General features: G+C 37.2%; 1 protein-coding gene across 2 annotated transcripts in view; it reads left to right on the top strand.

The window, feature by feature from the left end:
- LOC150104812 (uncharacterized) overlaps positions 1-15,801 on the top strand; it is a 449,875-nt gene that overhangs the window by 142,822 nt on the left and 291,252 nt on the right. The window lies entirely within an intron of this gene.

The raw sequence follows: 15,801 nt of genomic DNA, 5'->3' as shown, positions 1-15,801 counted from the left end.
ACATTCCAGTAACCAGAACATATCATATATTACTAATAAATACTGTATATTTCTCACTCTGAATAAGTTAACTTGTTCACTCATTCACAGTAATCCTTTTTTTTTAAAAAAATTATGATACAACTTTATTGCAGTGTGTGTGCTGTTTCAGAATGAAATAGTGATATCTATAGCTCTGTCATTACACATGGTCTATATTGTTATGTAGGGCAAAAAGATACAGCTTTAGAGTAATCTGTACACCATCAATAGCATGTGAGGAACTCATTGGCTTGAAAAAGGTTTTATTGTAGGATGCTATATTAGTATTCTGCCTGCTCATGACATTGGTGAAAGTCTGCATCATCCAGAATTCATTGTAGGTGATGCTATTAATAATTAAAAATGTGAGGATGCTATATCAGCTGAGAAATGCACAGGAAGACTCGTGACACTAACATCAAGAGGACAAAGATGCTAGGATAAACTGTACAGAATTTCTATAATGTGGAAATGATCGACTAGCAGTTTGATAAAGAGTCTTAAGTATTCAGGTTAGTAGGGACCACCTTATTTCAGAGTGCATTATCCCATGTATAAAGTCTGTAGTAGAGGTGTGATGGTCTTGAACTTTTTTCCTGGTATGGACTTGGTTTTCGGTGTTGTGATCGGAATGATGAAAGCCAACAGGTATGCAATACCACTGGGAATTGTAGTGTGCTATGTCATATTACAGGTACTATTTGTGACATAGTTTGAGAAAAATGACATGTAAAAAAGTTGACTAGCCTAATCAGAGTCAGGATTTTAACCCTTTTGCAATCTGGTGGCATGCTGAAGAAAGATAACTAACTCAAAATACCTAATCTATGTTATCACAATCTGATGGAGAATATGCTTAGAAGAGGTGAAAAGTGTGAACGTGGTAAATGGAGGATTCAGAGTTACTAAAGTTTGTATAGTTTGGGTTGCTCTTAAACATGTTGCTGTCCCAATATTTATGTACACTGCACGGAAAGAAGTCAACAGACCCCCCCCCCCCCCATGGGCAAGGTGTATCGTGCCATCTGTTTGACAAATTGAGCCATCCCAGGTCAACACTGTGATACCCTACTGAGATGGAAGTGCAGGAAGTTAGCTACAAGTACTACTCACAGTGGATGACTCACCACTCATAACCATAAGGTGCTACAAAGGATAATATGTAAAAACCACTATTCATTGATTAATATAGAATTCAGAGTTCTGGGTCGACTGGAATATGAATCCGCACCAAACATTCAGAACTGAGGCTCACAAAAGGTTTCCATGATAGGACCTCAATATGCAAGCCCCACACTACCCATGATTTGTGGAATGACAAATCATGCTAATGCCCTCTATAGAGCAGATGAATGGGTGTGGCAGATGCCAGTGAACGTTTCTTACCAGAGTGCATAACCCCAACTATGAAATTTTAGAAGTGGCAATGTGATGATATGGTCCTTTTTTTTTTCTTTTTTTTTTTGGTGTGGCTTTGGACCTATGTTTGTGGCCACGAACATTGAACTCTGAGAGGTATCTGAACATTCTGAACAATGTGATGCTTCCTACTTTGTGGTATTTCTATGGAACTGACCATTGTCTCTTTAAGCAAGACAATGCACCGTGTAATAAGGCTGCTGCTGTAACTGTGTGGTTTGTTGGACTTGAACATCACCACACTTGAGATTGGTCTTCACAGAGCACTGATTTCAGCCCTATTGAACATCTGTGGGATGAACTGGAGCATCAGGTGAGGTCAAGGGTGTCTAACCCCCCCCCCCCCCCCCACAACAGTCCAGGGCCTCATTACATGCCTGCAGTAAGAATGATCCAAAATTCCCATTGATTGCTATTGTATGCTTGTGGAAAGTGTGCCATGTAGAATTGCTACGGTCATCGCAGCGAAAGGACCCCTTTCGCTGCGATGTTTTTCCACTATGGTGTCTGTTGGCTTCTTTCCAAGCAGTGTATATTGTAGTATACTGATAATTGCCTGTGGTGAAATTCATTCACCACAGGCAATTATCAGAGACACCTGACAAGTGAATTTTTATCGTAGTTCTAAATGCATTCAGAATATATTATCTTTGCATAATTTACACACACATGTATGTTTTTTTTTGTTGTTGTTTTTTTTTTACATCTCATTCACTGAAGTTATCTGATCACGGGCATTTGCCAATGAATTCATTAAATGATTAAAGAAATTTTATTTCTGACCAGGAGATATCATCTTATGCAATTATTATTATTGCTACTCAACACCTCCAATGAGTCAAGGACTCATCACAGGAGGGCACTCTACTCTACTCTGCTACACACATCTCACTGTGTATACTATTACTCAATTCTCCAAATACACACAATGGCAATACTGTCATCAATGCTATCTACTGCTCACCACCACCACCATGTCTATAAATTGCATGTGCTATCATGGCCAATTTACTTGTACATGGGATGAAAAACCTGAGTTTCTGTGACAAAAAACCATGCTACCACCATATGACATCAGTTAACTCACCTTCAATTGAAAAAGCCCATATAAATATTCCTCTCCTCGCAACAAGAATTGAGCCCAGGTCTTTTCCGATCGAAGGGCATCATGTTCCTCTGTTCTAGCAGTTGTGCTGTTGAGGCACTTATGAAGGAATTAACTTCTTATGAGTTATTCATTTAACCAATACCAAAGTGATACATCAGTTCTCTAATGTTATTAAGCAAGAAAAAAAATTAACAAGTTAAACAAATCGAAGAGTTCAGTAGAATTAAATTTCTAGATGCCTCTACAGATATTTCAAATGAGGGTGAACTTGTTCATTATTTGAGATACGTAGATAAAAATTGGAAATTGAAAAGGCATTTATTACTGTAATTCCTCTGCAAGCTGGAGGATATTTTGGTACATTAGAGAGTGAAATAAGTTATTCTTGCATTAGCCCATAATGCATAATACACTCCCTTTCAGGCCAGGAAACAAAATCTACACATGAAGTACAGTGTTTCCTTGCTATTCACAGGGAATATGTTCCAAGTCTTATCACAAATTATTGATGCCCCTCCCTGGTTACTTCCCTTCTTAGAAAAACATTTTTTTACAGTAAATATACAACTAGTAAATATCCAACTGTCAGTGTTCAGTTGAAGTTCAGTGGCTCATTTCTTCCACACCTTTTCTTAAAGGATATCTTCCTTCTTAAAAATGCTAATAAAATAAAAATAAGATATTTAAAATAAAGAGCCAATAGGCTTCATTTCAGCGATGTAAACATTATTTAAATTAAGGGGATATTAAATCCCACGTTGTTTTAAAACCGAATAAGAAACTCAAAGATCGGAATCAAAGAGTTTCATACCGAATATAGTAACTATAAAAGTATCGGCGACTACTAGCGTAAGCTAAAGCACGTAGTACAAACTAGGGCAACTCGTAGCAAAGGTGGAGAAAGTTCTGATCGCTATTCTTAGTATTTTCCATAATGTAAAACCCATCTCCTAGGAGATGTATGATGTTATACATTATGGTGGGAGGTCACTACCTAGACTGGTTTCGATCTTTATTGAGATTTCATCAGTGAGTAGCTAGACCAAAATAATACTAAGGGTATAGTGAAACGAACTTATATACTCTGCTATACGAGTTGTCAAAAAGGTGCACCCATAAATTATTTAAAATAAAGAGCCAATAGGCTTCATCTCGACGATGTAAACATTATTTAAATTAAGGGGATGTTAAATCCCACATTGTTTTAAAACCAAATAAGAAACTCAAAGATCGGAATCTTGGACTACGTGCTTTAGCTTATGCTAGTAGTCGCCGATAGTTTTACAGTTACTATATTCGGCATGAAATTCGTTGATTCCGATCTTTGAGTTTCTTATTCGGTTTTAAAAAACAATGTGGGATTTAATATCCCCTTAATTTAAATAAAAATAAGAGAAACCGATAAAATGATTTATTATTAAAAATGAAATTGAAACAGTATTAAAAACTTGTATATCTTTATTAGAATTCACCAAATAGATAGAAAGAATTGGAAAAAAAAGTAGCAGCCTTCTTACAAACAAAAATCCCAAAGCTATTGGCATTCAGTAAGGTGGGTGTCTAATTGAGTGGGGCATTGACTGCACTTGTTAACAAGTACTCTGCAGTGGTAATGCATCTTTCTTTCTCAGCTTAATCCATTAATTTTTGTAGAAATAAACATGGTAATGAAAGCTGATTGTCAAAATTCTTTTTACTCATTCTCATTATTTTATACATTTTATAGAAAGAAAATTAATTTAGAATATAAAGAATTTTATAGAATATTTTCAGTGTTCAGTGTAGAAAATATTAGTCATTGACACTCATCATTTTAATATTCATTTATTCAGAAAATGTGACCTGATAATGATACTCAAAACTTCTTAAAATGTGTGTATTAACTGATATAAAGCACTTTATTTTCAGACAAAATAGGAGACTGATTAAAATTAATCATTTTTTGCAGAGAGATTTTTACCAATCATTTACAAATAACATGAAGCTGGTATTTGGATTAAATTCAAAAAAATCATAATTTGAAGTACATGGGGGGAAAAAAGTTATAGTTTTTTTCATGGACACTGCATTTGACACCTGTGAGTCTTAGAAATTCATTCCATTTTTGAACAAGCATATCATCACACTGTCACTTCCAAATTTCATAGTTTTAGAAAACCAGATTTTGAACGTAGTTCATGTATTAAATATTACACCTGTTTAATATTTAATACATGCCATGGCATATATTATCCATGACATCCACCTTAATAAGATGTAGGACCTACTTTAGCTGCAATAACTGCAGCAATCCTATGGGGCATTTTGAACTCAATGGGAATTTTGAACCATTCTTCCTGTAGGCATATAATGATCTTGGACTCTTGTGGGGGCAGATGTCCCTTGACACCTTACCTGATGCATCAGTTCATCCCACAGATGTTCAGTAGGATTGAGATCAGGACTCTGGAGACCAGCCAAGTGTGGTGACATCCATATCCACGAACCATGCAGTTACAGCAGTGGCAGCAGCCTTAGACACAGTGCATTTTCTTGCTGAAAGAGACAGTGGTCATTTCCATAAAAATACTACAAATTAGGAAGCATTGCATTGTCTAGAATGTTCAGATACCTCTCGGAGTTCAGTGATTGTGGCACCACAAACAGAGGACTGAATTTACACTAACAAAAATAGGACCATATCATCACACTTCCAAATTTCATAGTTTGGGTTATGCACTTTGGTAAGAGACATTCATTGGGCATTTGCCGCACTACACCCATTCATCTGCTCAATAGAGGATGTAGCATGATTCACCACTTCATAATACATCTTTTCAAGCTTTTATGAACCACTGTACACGCCCTTTGCACAACTGAAGACGATGCTGTATATTGATTCGGGTAATGTGGGGCTTGCATATTGAGGTCTTTTGGTAACTCATGTTGTAAGCCTCATTTCTGAATGTTTTTGTGTAGATTCATATTCCAGTCAATGCTTGCATTCAACATGTCGGCCAACGAATGGAGGATTTTACACATTATCATTCATAGCACTCTATAGTCATGTTCAGTGAGTGTGGTGGGTCATCTACTGCAGGTAGCACTTGCAATTCCCTGCACTTCCATCTCAGTATGGTATCACTGATTGCTGATCTGGGATCACCCAATTTGTCAAGAATTTACTGAACAGATAGGTTTGCTGAAAGTTTATTTTTCACTTGGTTAGATTATAATAAATTTAGTTTAATCCTTTATCCAAGTGTGAGCAAACAAAGTTTGCGCCTGAAAGGATCTTCAGGACTGGGGTAAGGTAGTACAACGCTGGGCAACTCATTGCAAAGGTGGAGCAAGGTTACATCACTCCTATCTCAGTATCTCCCATAATGCAAAACACATCTCCTTGCAGATATGTATAATAAAGTTCGAAACTAGTCTGGGTAGTGGCCCTTCTCTTAATGCATAATATTATACATATCCGCAAGGAGATGTGTTTTGCATTATGGGAGGTACTGAGATAGGAGTGATGTAAGCTTGCTCCACCTTTGCAACGAGTTGCCTTATGTTGTTACTACCTTACCCCAGTCCTGAAGATACTTTCAGGCGCAAACTTTGTTTGCTCACACTAGGATAAAGGATTAAACTAAATTTATTATAAATAGGTTTGCAACATGGCATCCTATCACAGTGCCTCTTTTAAACTCCTTCAATTCCCTTCACTCAGCCATTCTACCCAGACAAAGTTGCATTGACTTGGAATCATCATCATATTCCTCCAATTTATATTTGCTATGAACACCTACCTTGTTACACGGCATGATGCACCTTGGTCATGGTATTGTCTATTGACTTCTTTACAAGCAGTGTATATGTAAACTTAAAAACTTTCACATTATAAACTTTCTTTCTTGTTTCATTCCCCCCCCCCCCCATACCCATGAAAGGTTGTATACCTATAGTACTGAAATGAAATACAAAAGGTTGTATACCATTAGTACTGAAATGAGCTAAGGGCTTTTTTTATTTTTTTTTATATTTTTATTCATTTATTACATAATGTGGAAATGCTGCTCTATAGACTATACATGGACTTTTTCAAGCCCCTTCAGGCATCCAGTAAGTAGGGTGGTTTTACACCAGGCAGTGAAATTTGTCTTTTGTCTGAAAGCATTCAGAAACATCCATGCATATAGCAGGATTTGAATCCATGACTTGTTTCTTGGAGAGCAGAGATGCTATCACTTCATCCAACCAGGCCAATTAAAAATATAAATATAAATTTTCTGTCGCGTTGTACCATTATTTTATGTTGTAACACATCCAGGAATCTCAGGTGGTATGGTCACTTAAACAGAATGGGAGAGGAAAGATTAGCAAAACACGTGTTCTCTGGCAGGTTGGCAGGAAAAAGACCCAGAGGAAGACCAAGATATATAGGTAGATTGATATATTGATATGGTAAAAAGTGCCTTAGAAGATAGAAATATAAGATTTGATAATTTTAAAGTTCTTGACAGGTAACAGATTAATTTGGAGGAAAATTGTAGATAGGAAGATAGTAATGATGCGAGTTTTTCATGTAGTACTATCATATCCTGTACAACCCTTGAGGATACATGTCAGGAATTTGATGATGATATAAATTTTCTTTCTTTCTTTATAAATGTATTCACTTTACTGGCCAGCTGATTAAATTGCTTATTCCATTTCCTATTTCCATATTATTTGCACTCTTCATTAAATAGATTGTTACTTATTGTGTTGAGAATGCAGTTGATGTTTCAGCTTGTTTTCGTAGTTTTTTTTTTTTTTTTTTGTATTTTATTTTGATTTCTAATGATCTCTATATAGTGATTGCTAATAGATTAAGTGACCCACTTTATATATTTGGTCCATTAAATAACTACATTTCCATATAAAAATGTCAATTTAAACTGAGAATCTAGAATAAGTATTTAATTCATAATATTGAGTTGAGTACAGCTGCCTCATAAGCATATCTTCCTTAATTCAAAAAAGGAAATATCACCTAAATCACTAGGTAACAGATAAATTTTCATCTCTTATTGTAGTTACCATAGTCGGTCTGATTGGCCAGGTGGTTAGCGTATTCGCTCTCCAGCTAAAAGGCTGCGCATTCATATCCTGCCATGGGCATGGATGTTTGTGATTGTATATGAAAATACTAGTGGTTGTGGTCAGTGGTAGATGCCGTTGGTATAGATGACGAAAGTAGTTGTAGTTGGTGGTAGAGATGGAGAATTGTGGAGTAGGTGTTCTCCCTCGATGAGTCTTTGGACTCCCTGGAGGTGTCATGTAATAATAATAATAATAATAATAATAATAATAATAATAATAATAATAATCTCCAGTGTTGGCTTCTAGTTCTTATCCCCCCCTTCCTCCCCACAAACACAAAGTGGAGGTGTATTTGTGAGCCCAATATTTAAGTAAGGGGCCAGTATCATTTCTGTATGAAGGCACAGCAGTGAAGTGTTTCTGCAAGCCAGCTCTTTTAGATAATATGGAATGTTATCTGATAGTAATGTAGTAGCAAGTCTAGTGAATATCCTGCTGCACTTGCTTTGCCAGATTATGCTTAGAGGGAGTCTCAGTTTAGCAACATGTAGGTACACTGTTGAGGGCTATGCATTTATAGGAGATACTCTAATATTGCTTATCTGTTGTGTAATTAACTCAGCAATATCAACAACCATGAAAGAGTCCATTAAAGAAATGCTGTACACTACCAATCCAAAAATGCTGTGTGTAAAATGCAAAATACCACAAAAAGCCAAAGAAAATACTTTCACATCCACTTCACCAACATTCATTGCCTCAACATAAACATTAATGATATGCACCACCAGTTACGTGCATCAAATTCTGTTATTCTCACAGAACCTCCAATGGTACCTCAACATATACTTCTCCACCTCAGCCATCCAAAATACATTCTGTTTGAGTCCTTCCATAATGAAGGAGATTGCATGTGCATTAGCCAGATCCCACGTTCAGTGGCAGATTACGAATCCCCCAGAATCTCCTCATGATCTGCTTTTCTTGCTCATAAAAAATCATAATTTCTTTGCTATACTTTGTGGCTTTCATTTGCTTGAAGCAACTGAAAGCAATAAAGCTACAGTTTTTCTGATGAAAAATCCTCATTAGTCTGGATAGCAATATATAACTTTTTTAAATAACGAAACCTGTGGTGCGATCATAATTAAAAGAAACACGTATTAACCACAGTGAAATTTATTTAATTGTAAATATTTCATCCTAAGTATCTTTAGACATCAGTACAGTAGTTTAAAACAATAATAGGAATAACATACAATTAGGGCGCATGATTACAATAGAATCTCATTAAACGTGTGTAACGTGTTACAGAAGTTTAAAAAAAAAAAAAAATTATTTAACACAATCTTCGCTGCGGTTTAAGTTTGGTCTGTGTAGTAGGGCTTCAGAACTTTCTTTGTATAAACGTTTAAAGATCTATGTAAAAGTTTAGACTTTTTCCAATGGATCCTATGGTTTAGATTTTCAATTCCGTGTTGAGAGAGGCCATATTTCTGCAGTTTAAGAAGACGAATGTGGTCTTGATGTTCCAAGATGCATTTCTGAACAGACCTACCTGTTTGTCCAAAGTAAGACAATTTGCATGAGCATGGAATCTCATAAACGCCAGGCAACATCAAAGGTGAGAGTTTGTCCTTAGGAGAAGGTAACAAGTTGTAAATTTGGTTGATAGGTTTGTAATTAGTGGCAAAATTGTATTTCTTCATAATTTTAGAAAGACGTTTGGAGATGCCTTTGACGTAAGGTATGGGAATCCTATGGACTTCTTCCTGTCTGGTTTGATGTGTGGAGAAGTGACTGATACAATTTTGCCACTAATTACAAACCTATCAACCAAATTTACAACTTGTTACCTTCTTGTAAGGACAAACTCTCACCTTTGATGTTGCCTGGTGTTTATGAGATTCCATGCTCATGCAAACTGTCTTACTTTGGACAGACAGGTAGGTCTGTTCAGAAACGCATCTTGGAACATCAAGACCACATTTGTCTTTTTAAATCGCAGAAATCTGGCCTCTCTCAACACAGAATTGAAAATCCAAACCATAGGATCCATTGGGAAAAGTCTAAACTTTTACATGGATCTTTATATAAACATGAACATTTATACAAAGAAAGTTCTGAAGCCCTACTACACAGACCAAACTTAAACCGCAACGACATTCTTACTATTCCTAAAGTATGGGAAATTGTCATACAAAATTGTGTTAAATAATTTTTATTTATTTATTTATTTTTTAACTTCTGTAACACATTATGCACGTTTAATGATTCTATTGTAATCATGTGCCCTAACTGTATGTTATTCCTATTATTGTTTTAAACGATTGTACTGATGATGCCCTAAGATACTTAGGATGAAATATTTACAATTAAGTAATTTTCACTATTGTTAATACGTGTGTTTCTTTTAATTTTAAGCATTATATAAGTCCAGGTGCTATTTTTCTATTTGTGCTCAAAATTTGGTCTCCAGAATTAACACTTGTTCTACATCAAGATAAAACTCAAACTCTTATCCCATTGCCATCAAACCATTATCCTGTTGTGTATATTTCAATTCTCTTGAAAATAATGGAGGAAGTTATCAACAGCAAATCTCTTTGCTACTTTGAGGCCACTAATTAATCAGTGATCAATCACCAGTATGGATTCTACATTCTCATCGACTGCAGATTTTGTAGCTGGTCTGTTATGTTTGAGAGTTTTGGATGTGGTAATAGCATCAAAAGATCTACCTATAACTATGCTAGCAACTCTACCTCCAATCGGGGAAAATGACTATGGAGTCTTGTCCTGGGAGTTTGCTCAACCTATAGAATTTTTAGTCAGGAAAGAGTTTATGTGAAACTACAAAGCTGTCAATTATGACAAATTGAGAAGGTAACTTGGAGAAGTGCCATGGCATAAGAAGCTACATGGAATGAATGTCATTAGTGCATGGGAAGTGGTCAGGGATTGTTTGAGTGAGGTGGTATTAGACTGCACACCCAGGGTCAGGAGAATAAGCCAAGTAGGAATAAAGTGGATGAGTGGCAGTATAAAGCAGAGCTGCAAAAAAAAGAAAGCATTGTGGAAGGAATATAAACAAAATGGTGATCAGCATGCTCATGAGCAATATAAAGAACAAGCAAGAAGGGTAACACGTATGGTAAGGAAGACTTAATCAGATTTTGAGAGAAAATTAGCTAAGCAGGACAAACTAAATCCAAAAGAGTTTTTTCACTATATAGCAAGTAAGAGAAAAAATGATTATGGAAAGATAACTTTACTCATTGCTGATGGTAGGAAAGTGACAGAAGCAGAAGAAATAGTTCCGTTACTAAGTGTCATATTGCAAGTGTATATCATCTGTTTTTGCTGATGAGTGGTGACTTTGCAGTTATTGATGTGGCAGAGACTGATTTGAGAATTGAGATGGATAAACTTGAGGTACTCAGTATATTGAAAAATATCAATGTGAATATAGCATTGAACCCGGATATGTCAGCTTGTGTGCTACAAGAATGTGCAAGGGAACTTGCAGTGCCTCTGATGAAGTTTAATTTAAGTCTCAGCTTTGGCAACATTCCAAGAGAGTGAAAATAGGGTAAGATAGTTCCATTACATAAAGAAAGGTGGCTCCAAGACAGAAGTAGCAAATTACAGATCAATTAGTATATCTGGAGTGCTCGTTCAAGTATTGGAAAAGTTGGTTAAAAGTAAAATTCAGGAGTGGATGGTTAGGAATATGATATTCTGTATGGGACAGCATGGCTTTGTAAAAGAGTGGTCCTGCCTCAATAATTTATATGCATTTTATAATAGGATGACAGCTGGGGTGGATAAAGGAAATAGTTACATTATGATACTGCTGCTAGACTTTGCAAAGGCATTTGACAGAATGCCACATGGAAAATTATTACGTAAGTTGGAGCAAATCAGAAGGGATATGAGACTTGGCATAGATTGGGACATGGCTGATAGACAGACATCAGAGGGTGGTGGTCTGGAATCAAGGCAAATGAGGGTGAATAGTGAAGTGCCGTAGGGCTCTGTACTAGGATCACTATTCTTTAATTTGTATGTTAATGATATAGCAGATGATTTGAGGGTGGATATTCAGTTGTTTGCTGATGATGCAAAACTGAGCAGGGCAATAGTTGATAAAAGTGATATATGCTGAGTCAGCTTTGCATTAGGACACCCCCCCCTCCAATTTACATATTCGGCACAATAATGAAACAATATGCGATATCTGCGTCATGTGCGGCTACCATAAATGGACACACCTATCCTCTTTACATAATCAGTAAACATTTGCCAATAATTGGGAAACATGGTGATGTAAGCCAATTTGACTGTGTGCGGATAGTTGGGGCCTGTACAGGTGCTAGTATTTCGGAAACAGCCGCACTTGTTGGTTGCTCCCATACCACTATATCAAGGGTGTACCAGGACTAGATTAACCATGAACAGACATCCAGCAGAAGGATTCACATTGGTCAGCCACACGTGGTTGATCCTAGAGGTGAGTGTTGGATGTCACAACTGGTATCTCAGCAACAACATGCAACATTCACACAACTCACCCACCAGTACAACAGCAGGGCAGTTTAACCCATTTCCACATGCACCATACGTTGCTTCGCCTGGGTTTCCACAGCCAGAGACCAAGGCTACAAATGATAATGGGCCAGGCATCAAACACCTCGCATGGGCCAAGTAACATCAGCAATAGATCCTCGACAGATGGAAGAAGGTTATCTGGAGTGATGAGTCCCATTTCTTGCTGCACTATGCTGATATCTGGGTTTGCATTTGGCATAAACATCATGAAGCCCTATCCCCTCGTTGCACAGTTGGGGTTCAACAGACCAATGGAAGTGGGAGCTTTTTTGGTGAGTGCTACAGGGACCTGTTAGCCGACCATCTCCATCCATATATGCAGGAGGTCTACCTTGACCACAGTGCTATCTTTCAACAGGACAGCACACTTTGTCATCAGGTTTGTACAACACTGAGTGGTTGGAGGAACACAACAACAAATTCGCTACATTGCCTTGGCCACCAAATTTCCCTGACTGTAATCCCATTGAACATGTGTGTGGAATATGCTAGAACAGGGTGATAACTGCTGATCCTCCTCCTCCATGGAACGAGTGCGAACTGACGGAGTTGATGCAGTGGACATGAGTCGAGTTATGCATGGAGGATATTCGACACCTTGTGGAATCTCATCCTAGGCATCTACGAGCTGTGATTGCGCACACACACACACACACACAGAGAGAGAGAGAGAGAGAGAGAGAGAGGTGGACCCATGCATTATTAGGTGGGTGTGTTCCTAATGCAAAGCTAACTGAGTTTAGATAACTTGCAGGATGAATGAAATAAATTGGCAGTGTGGGCAAAGGACAAAGGTTGTCAATTTAATGTTGTAAAATATAAAGTAATGCAATTCGGGATGAAAAGATTACATGCTCTTTATCATATTGATGGTACTAATTTACATGAAATATGAGGATAAGGATTTGAAATTCAGAAGTCATATTGGTAGAATTTGCAAAATTGCTCAAAAGGTTATTTTGATGTTGAAGAACACATTGACAAGTAAAGATAAAGAGGTTATTACCCCTCTTCTATGATTCGGCCACATGTTGACTACCGTGCATAGATTGGCCAGCTGTGTTTCTTGAGGATCAAGAGGTAGTGGAGACAAGTGACCAAACTCATGACAGGTCTGGAATGTTCCCTATGAGGATAGATTGAAAGTGTGGGTTGCAGAGTGTAGCTGATAGGTAGAGGAGATATAATAGAAATATAATAGAATAGGATTCTATAAGATTTCCAAAAATAAAAAATAAAAATATATAAAAAAAATCAACTAACGCCTTTTAATTCCTGTATATGGGGAGTAGGCGAGGCTATTTAGCCCTATCTAACTATCTAAAAAAAAAATATATATATATATATATATATATATATCCAATACATGGGGAGTAGGGGAGGAAAACAAGGGATCATGCTTGGAAATTGTCAAAAAGTATAGTTAGTAATGGTGTATGGACTAGGTTCTTTACTTAGAGTAGTGAATGAGTGGAACTTACACTCATTCACTACTCTCTAAGTGAATTTGTGATTGCCCAAACAATTAATAAGTTATGGAGATTATGTTAGATATTTTATTAATGGATAATGTGCATCTTTTGTGATTAGTCTTTTGACTCCATGGATCACCTGTATAAATAATAATAATATATACCATGGAAAGGTTTGGTGAAACTCATTTGGCCACTCTTGACATTTCCCAGATGATTTGATCAGGTCCCGCAAAATGGTCTCCTTACCAAGCTCCTGTCTTATAGTCTGCCTTTCACCCTTTACAGTTGGATCACTAGTTTCCTACCTGATCATTTATAGTTTTTCATGGTGGATGAAAAAGACCCTTTGCCTTAGACAGATCATAGAAAAATATAAAGAATTCAGACTCCCTCTGGTAATGTGTTTCTTAGACTACTCTAAAGCTTTTGACTGTGTTGAGCATGTGAAACTGTGGGAAGTAATGAAAAGAATGGGTTTTCCTCAACACACTATCAGGTTGATAGCCAACTTGTATAAGGAGCAAGAAGCCACAGTAAGAACAGGTGTTGGATTGACTGACTTCAAGTTGGAAAAGGAGTTAGGCAAGGATGTTTACTTTCTCCTCACTTGTTTAGTATATATGCAGAGGACATCATGCGTAAAGCATTGGATGAGCTCAAGACAGGAATTACGATAGGAGGTAGATTGATCAGTAATCGGAGGTACGCTGACGATACAGTACTCCTTTGTAATGACATGGAAGAACTAGGACTAATTCTTGACAAAGTTAACAAGATCAGTAATAACAGAGGACTTCAACTCAATTCTAGCAAGACAAAGATCATGGTTCTCAAAGGAAAAACAAACAGAGAAGCTCTTGAGAAACAAATGTATCTTAATGGAGAAAGAATTGAGGAAGTCAGCAAGTTTGAGTACCTGGGATCCATTATTAATGTGAAGAATTGCTGTTCAGAAGATGTCAGAAAAAGGTTAGGAATGGCTAAAACAATAGTCAGAGACCTGTCTAAAATCTGGAAGGATGGATCTATCTCCATGGGAACAAAGTTGAGGATTTTGGATGCAGTTGTTTTTCCAACAGCAACTTATGGATGCGAGACTTGGAACCTAAAAAAGTCAGATAAGAAACGGATATCTGCTTTTGAGATGTGGTGTTACAGAAGGCTGTTGAGGATATCATACACTGAAAGGCGTACAAATGAATGGGTGTTAGAAAAGATTAGTAGAACTTTAAGGCTCCTTCAGGATATTGACAGAAGAAAATTAAAATATTTTGGACACATAGAAAGGATGGAAGGAGGACTTCTCAGAACAGTAATAGAAGGTAAAGTTCCTGGAAAAAGAGGCAGGGGTAGGCCATCAATGAGATGGATGGCGTGTGTGGAGTGACTGATCTTCAGAGAGTTGAGGCTGCCAGAAGGGCAAACAACAGGACTACATGGCGAGGCCTAGTGTGGAACATCATCGAGCATCGGAGTGACCATACGGCATCTGTAGATGCCCAGTGAACACAGACAGACAAACATGGTGGATGAGTCCGTCATATTTCTTGTACATTGCCAAAGTATTCCAGAATTCTGTACTTTCTCCCATTCTTCAATATTATTATTATTAGTATTATTAGACACCTCCAGGGAGTCCAAAGACTCATCGAGGGAGGGCACCTACTCTACAACGCTCCGTCTCCATCAACCTCAACTACCTTCAACTACACCAACACCATCTACCGCTGATCACACCACTGTTTTCACAGACAATCACAAACATCCATGAACATGACGGATTCGAACCCACAGCCTTTTGGAGAGAGAGAGCGAGTACGCTAGCCACTCGGCCAACCAGGCCAGCAATATATAATCAATATATAATCAATTTCTTCAATATACAAGCAACCATTTCTCAGCCTAAAATTCTATTCATAACTCAGTTGACATGCCTCTTCTTCATTGAAGTGATCTTGTAATGCTGAAATATTTATCTTTGCGTTCTGCCATAACCAGTGCCTTAAACTCTTAATTCCTTTCCATTCTCTATTGCGACGAGGACAGTATAGTGAAATTTTATGCTGTGCTGCTGATACACTGTCCTGTTATTTCTCATAATAATGGTCT

Source organism: Typopeltis vanoorti, chromosome 7, assembly GCF_054136105.1.
Source record: "Typopeltis vanoorti isolate ZY-2024b chromosome 7, IOZ_Tvanoo_1.0, whole genome shotgun sequence".
In the NCBI taxonomy this organism is placed as follows: Eukaryota; Metazoa; Arthropoda; class Arachnida; order Uropygi; family Thelyphonidae; genus Typopeltis; species Typopeltis vanoorti.
This window is presented reverse-complemented; position numbering and strand designations above follow the sequence as displayed.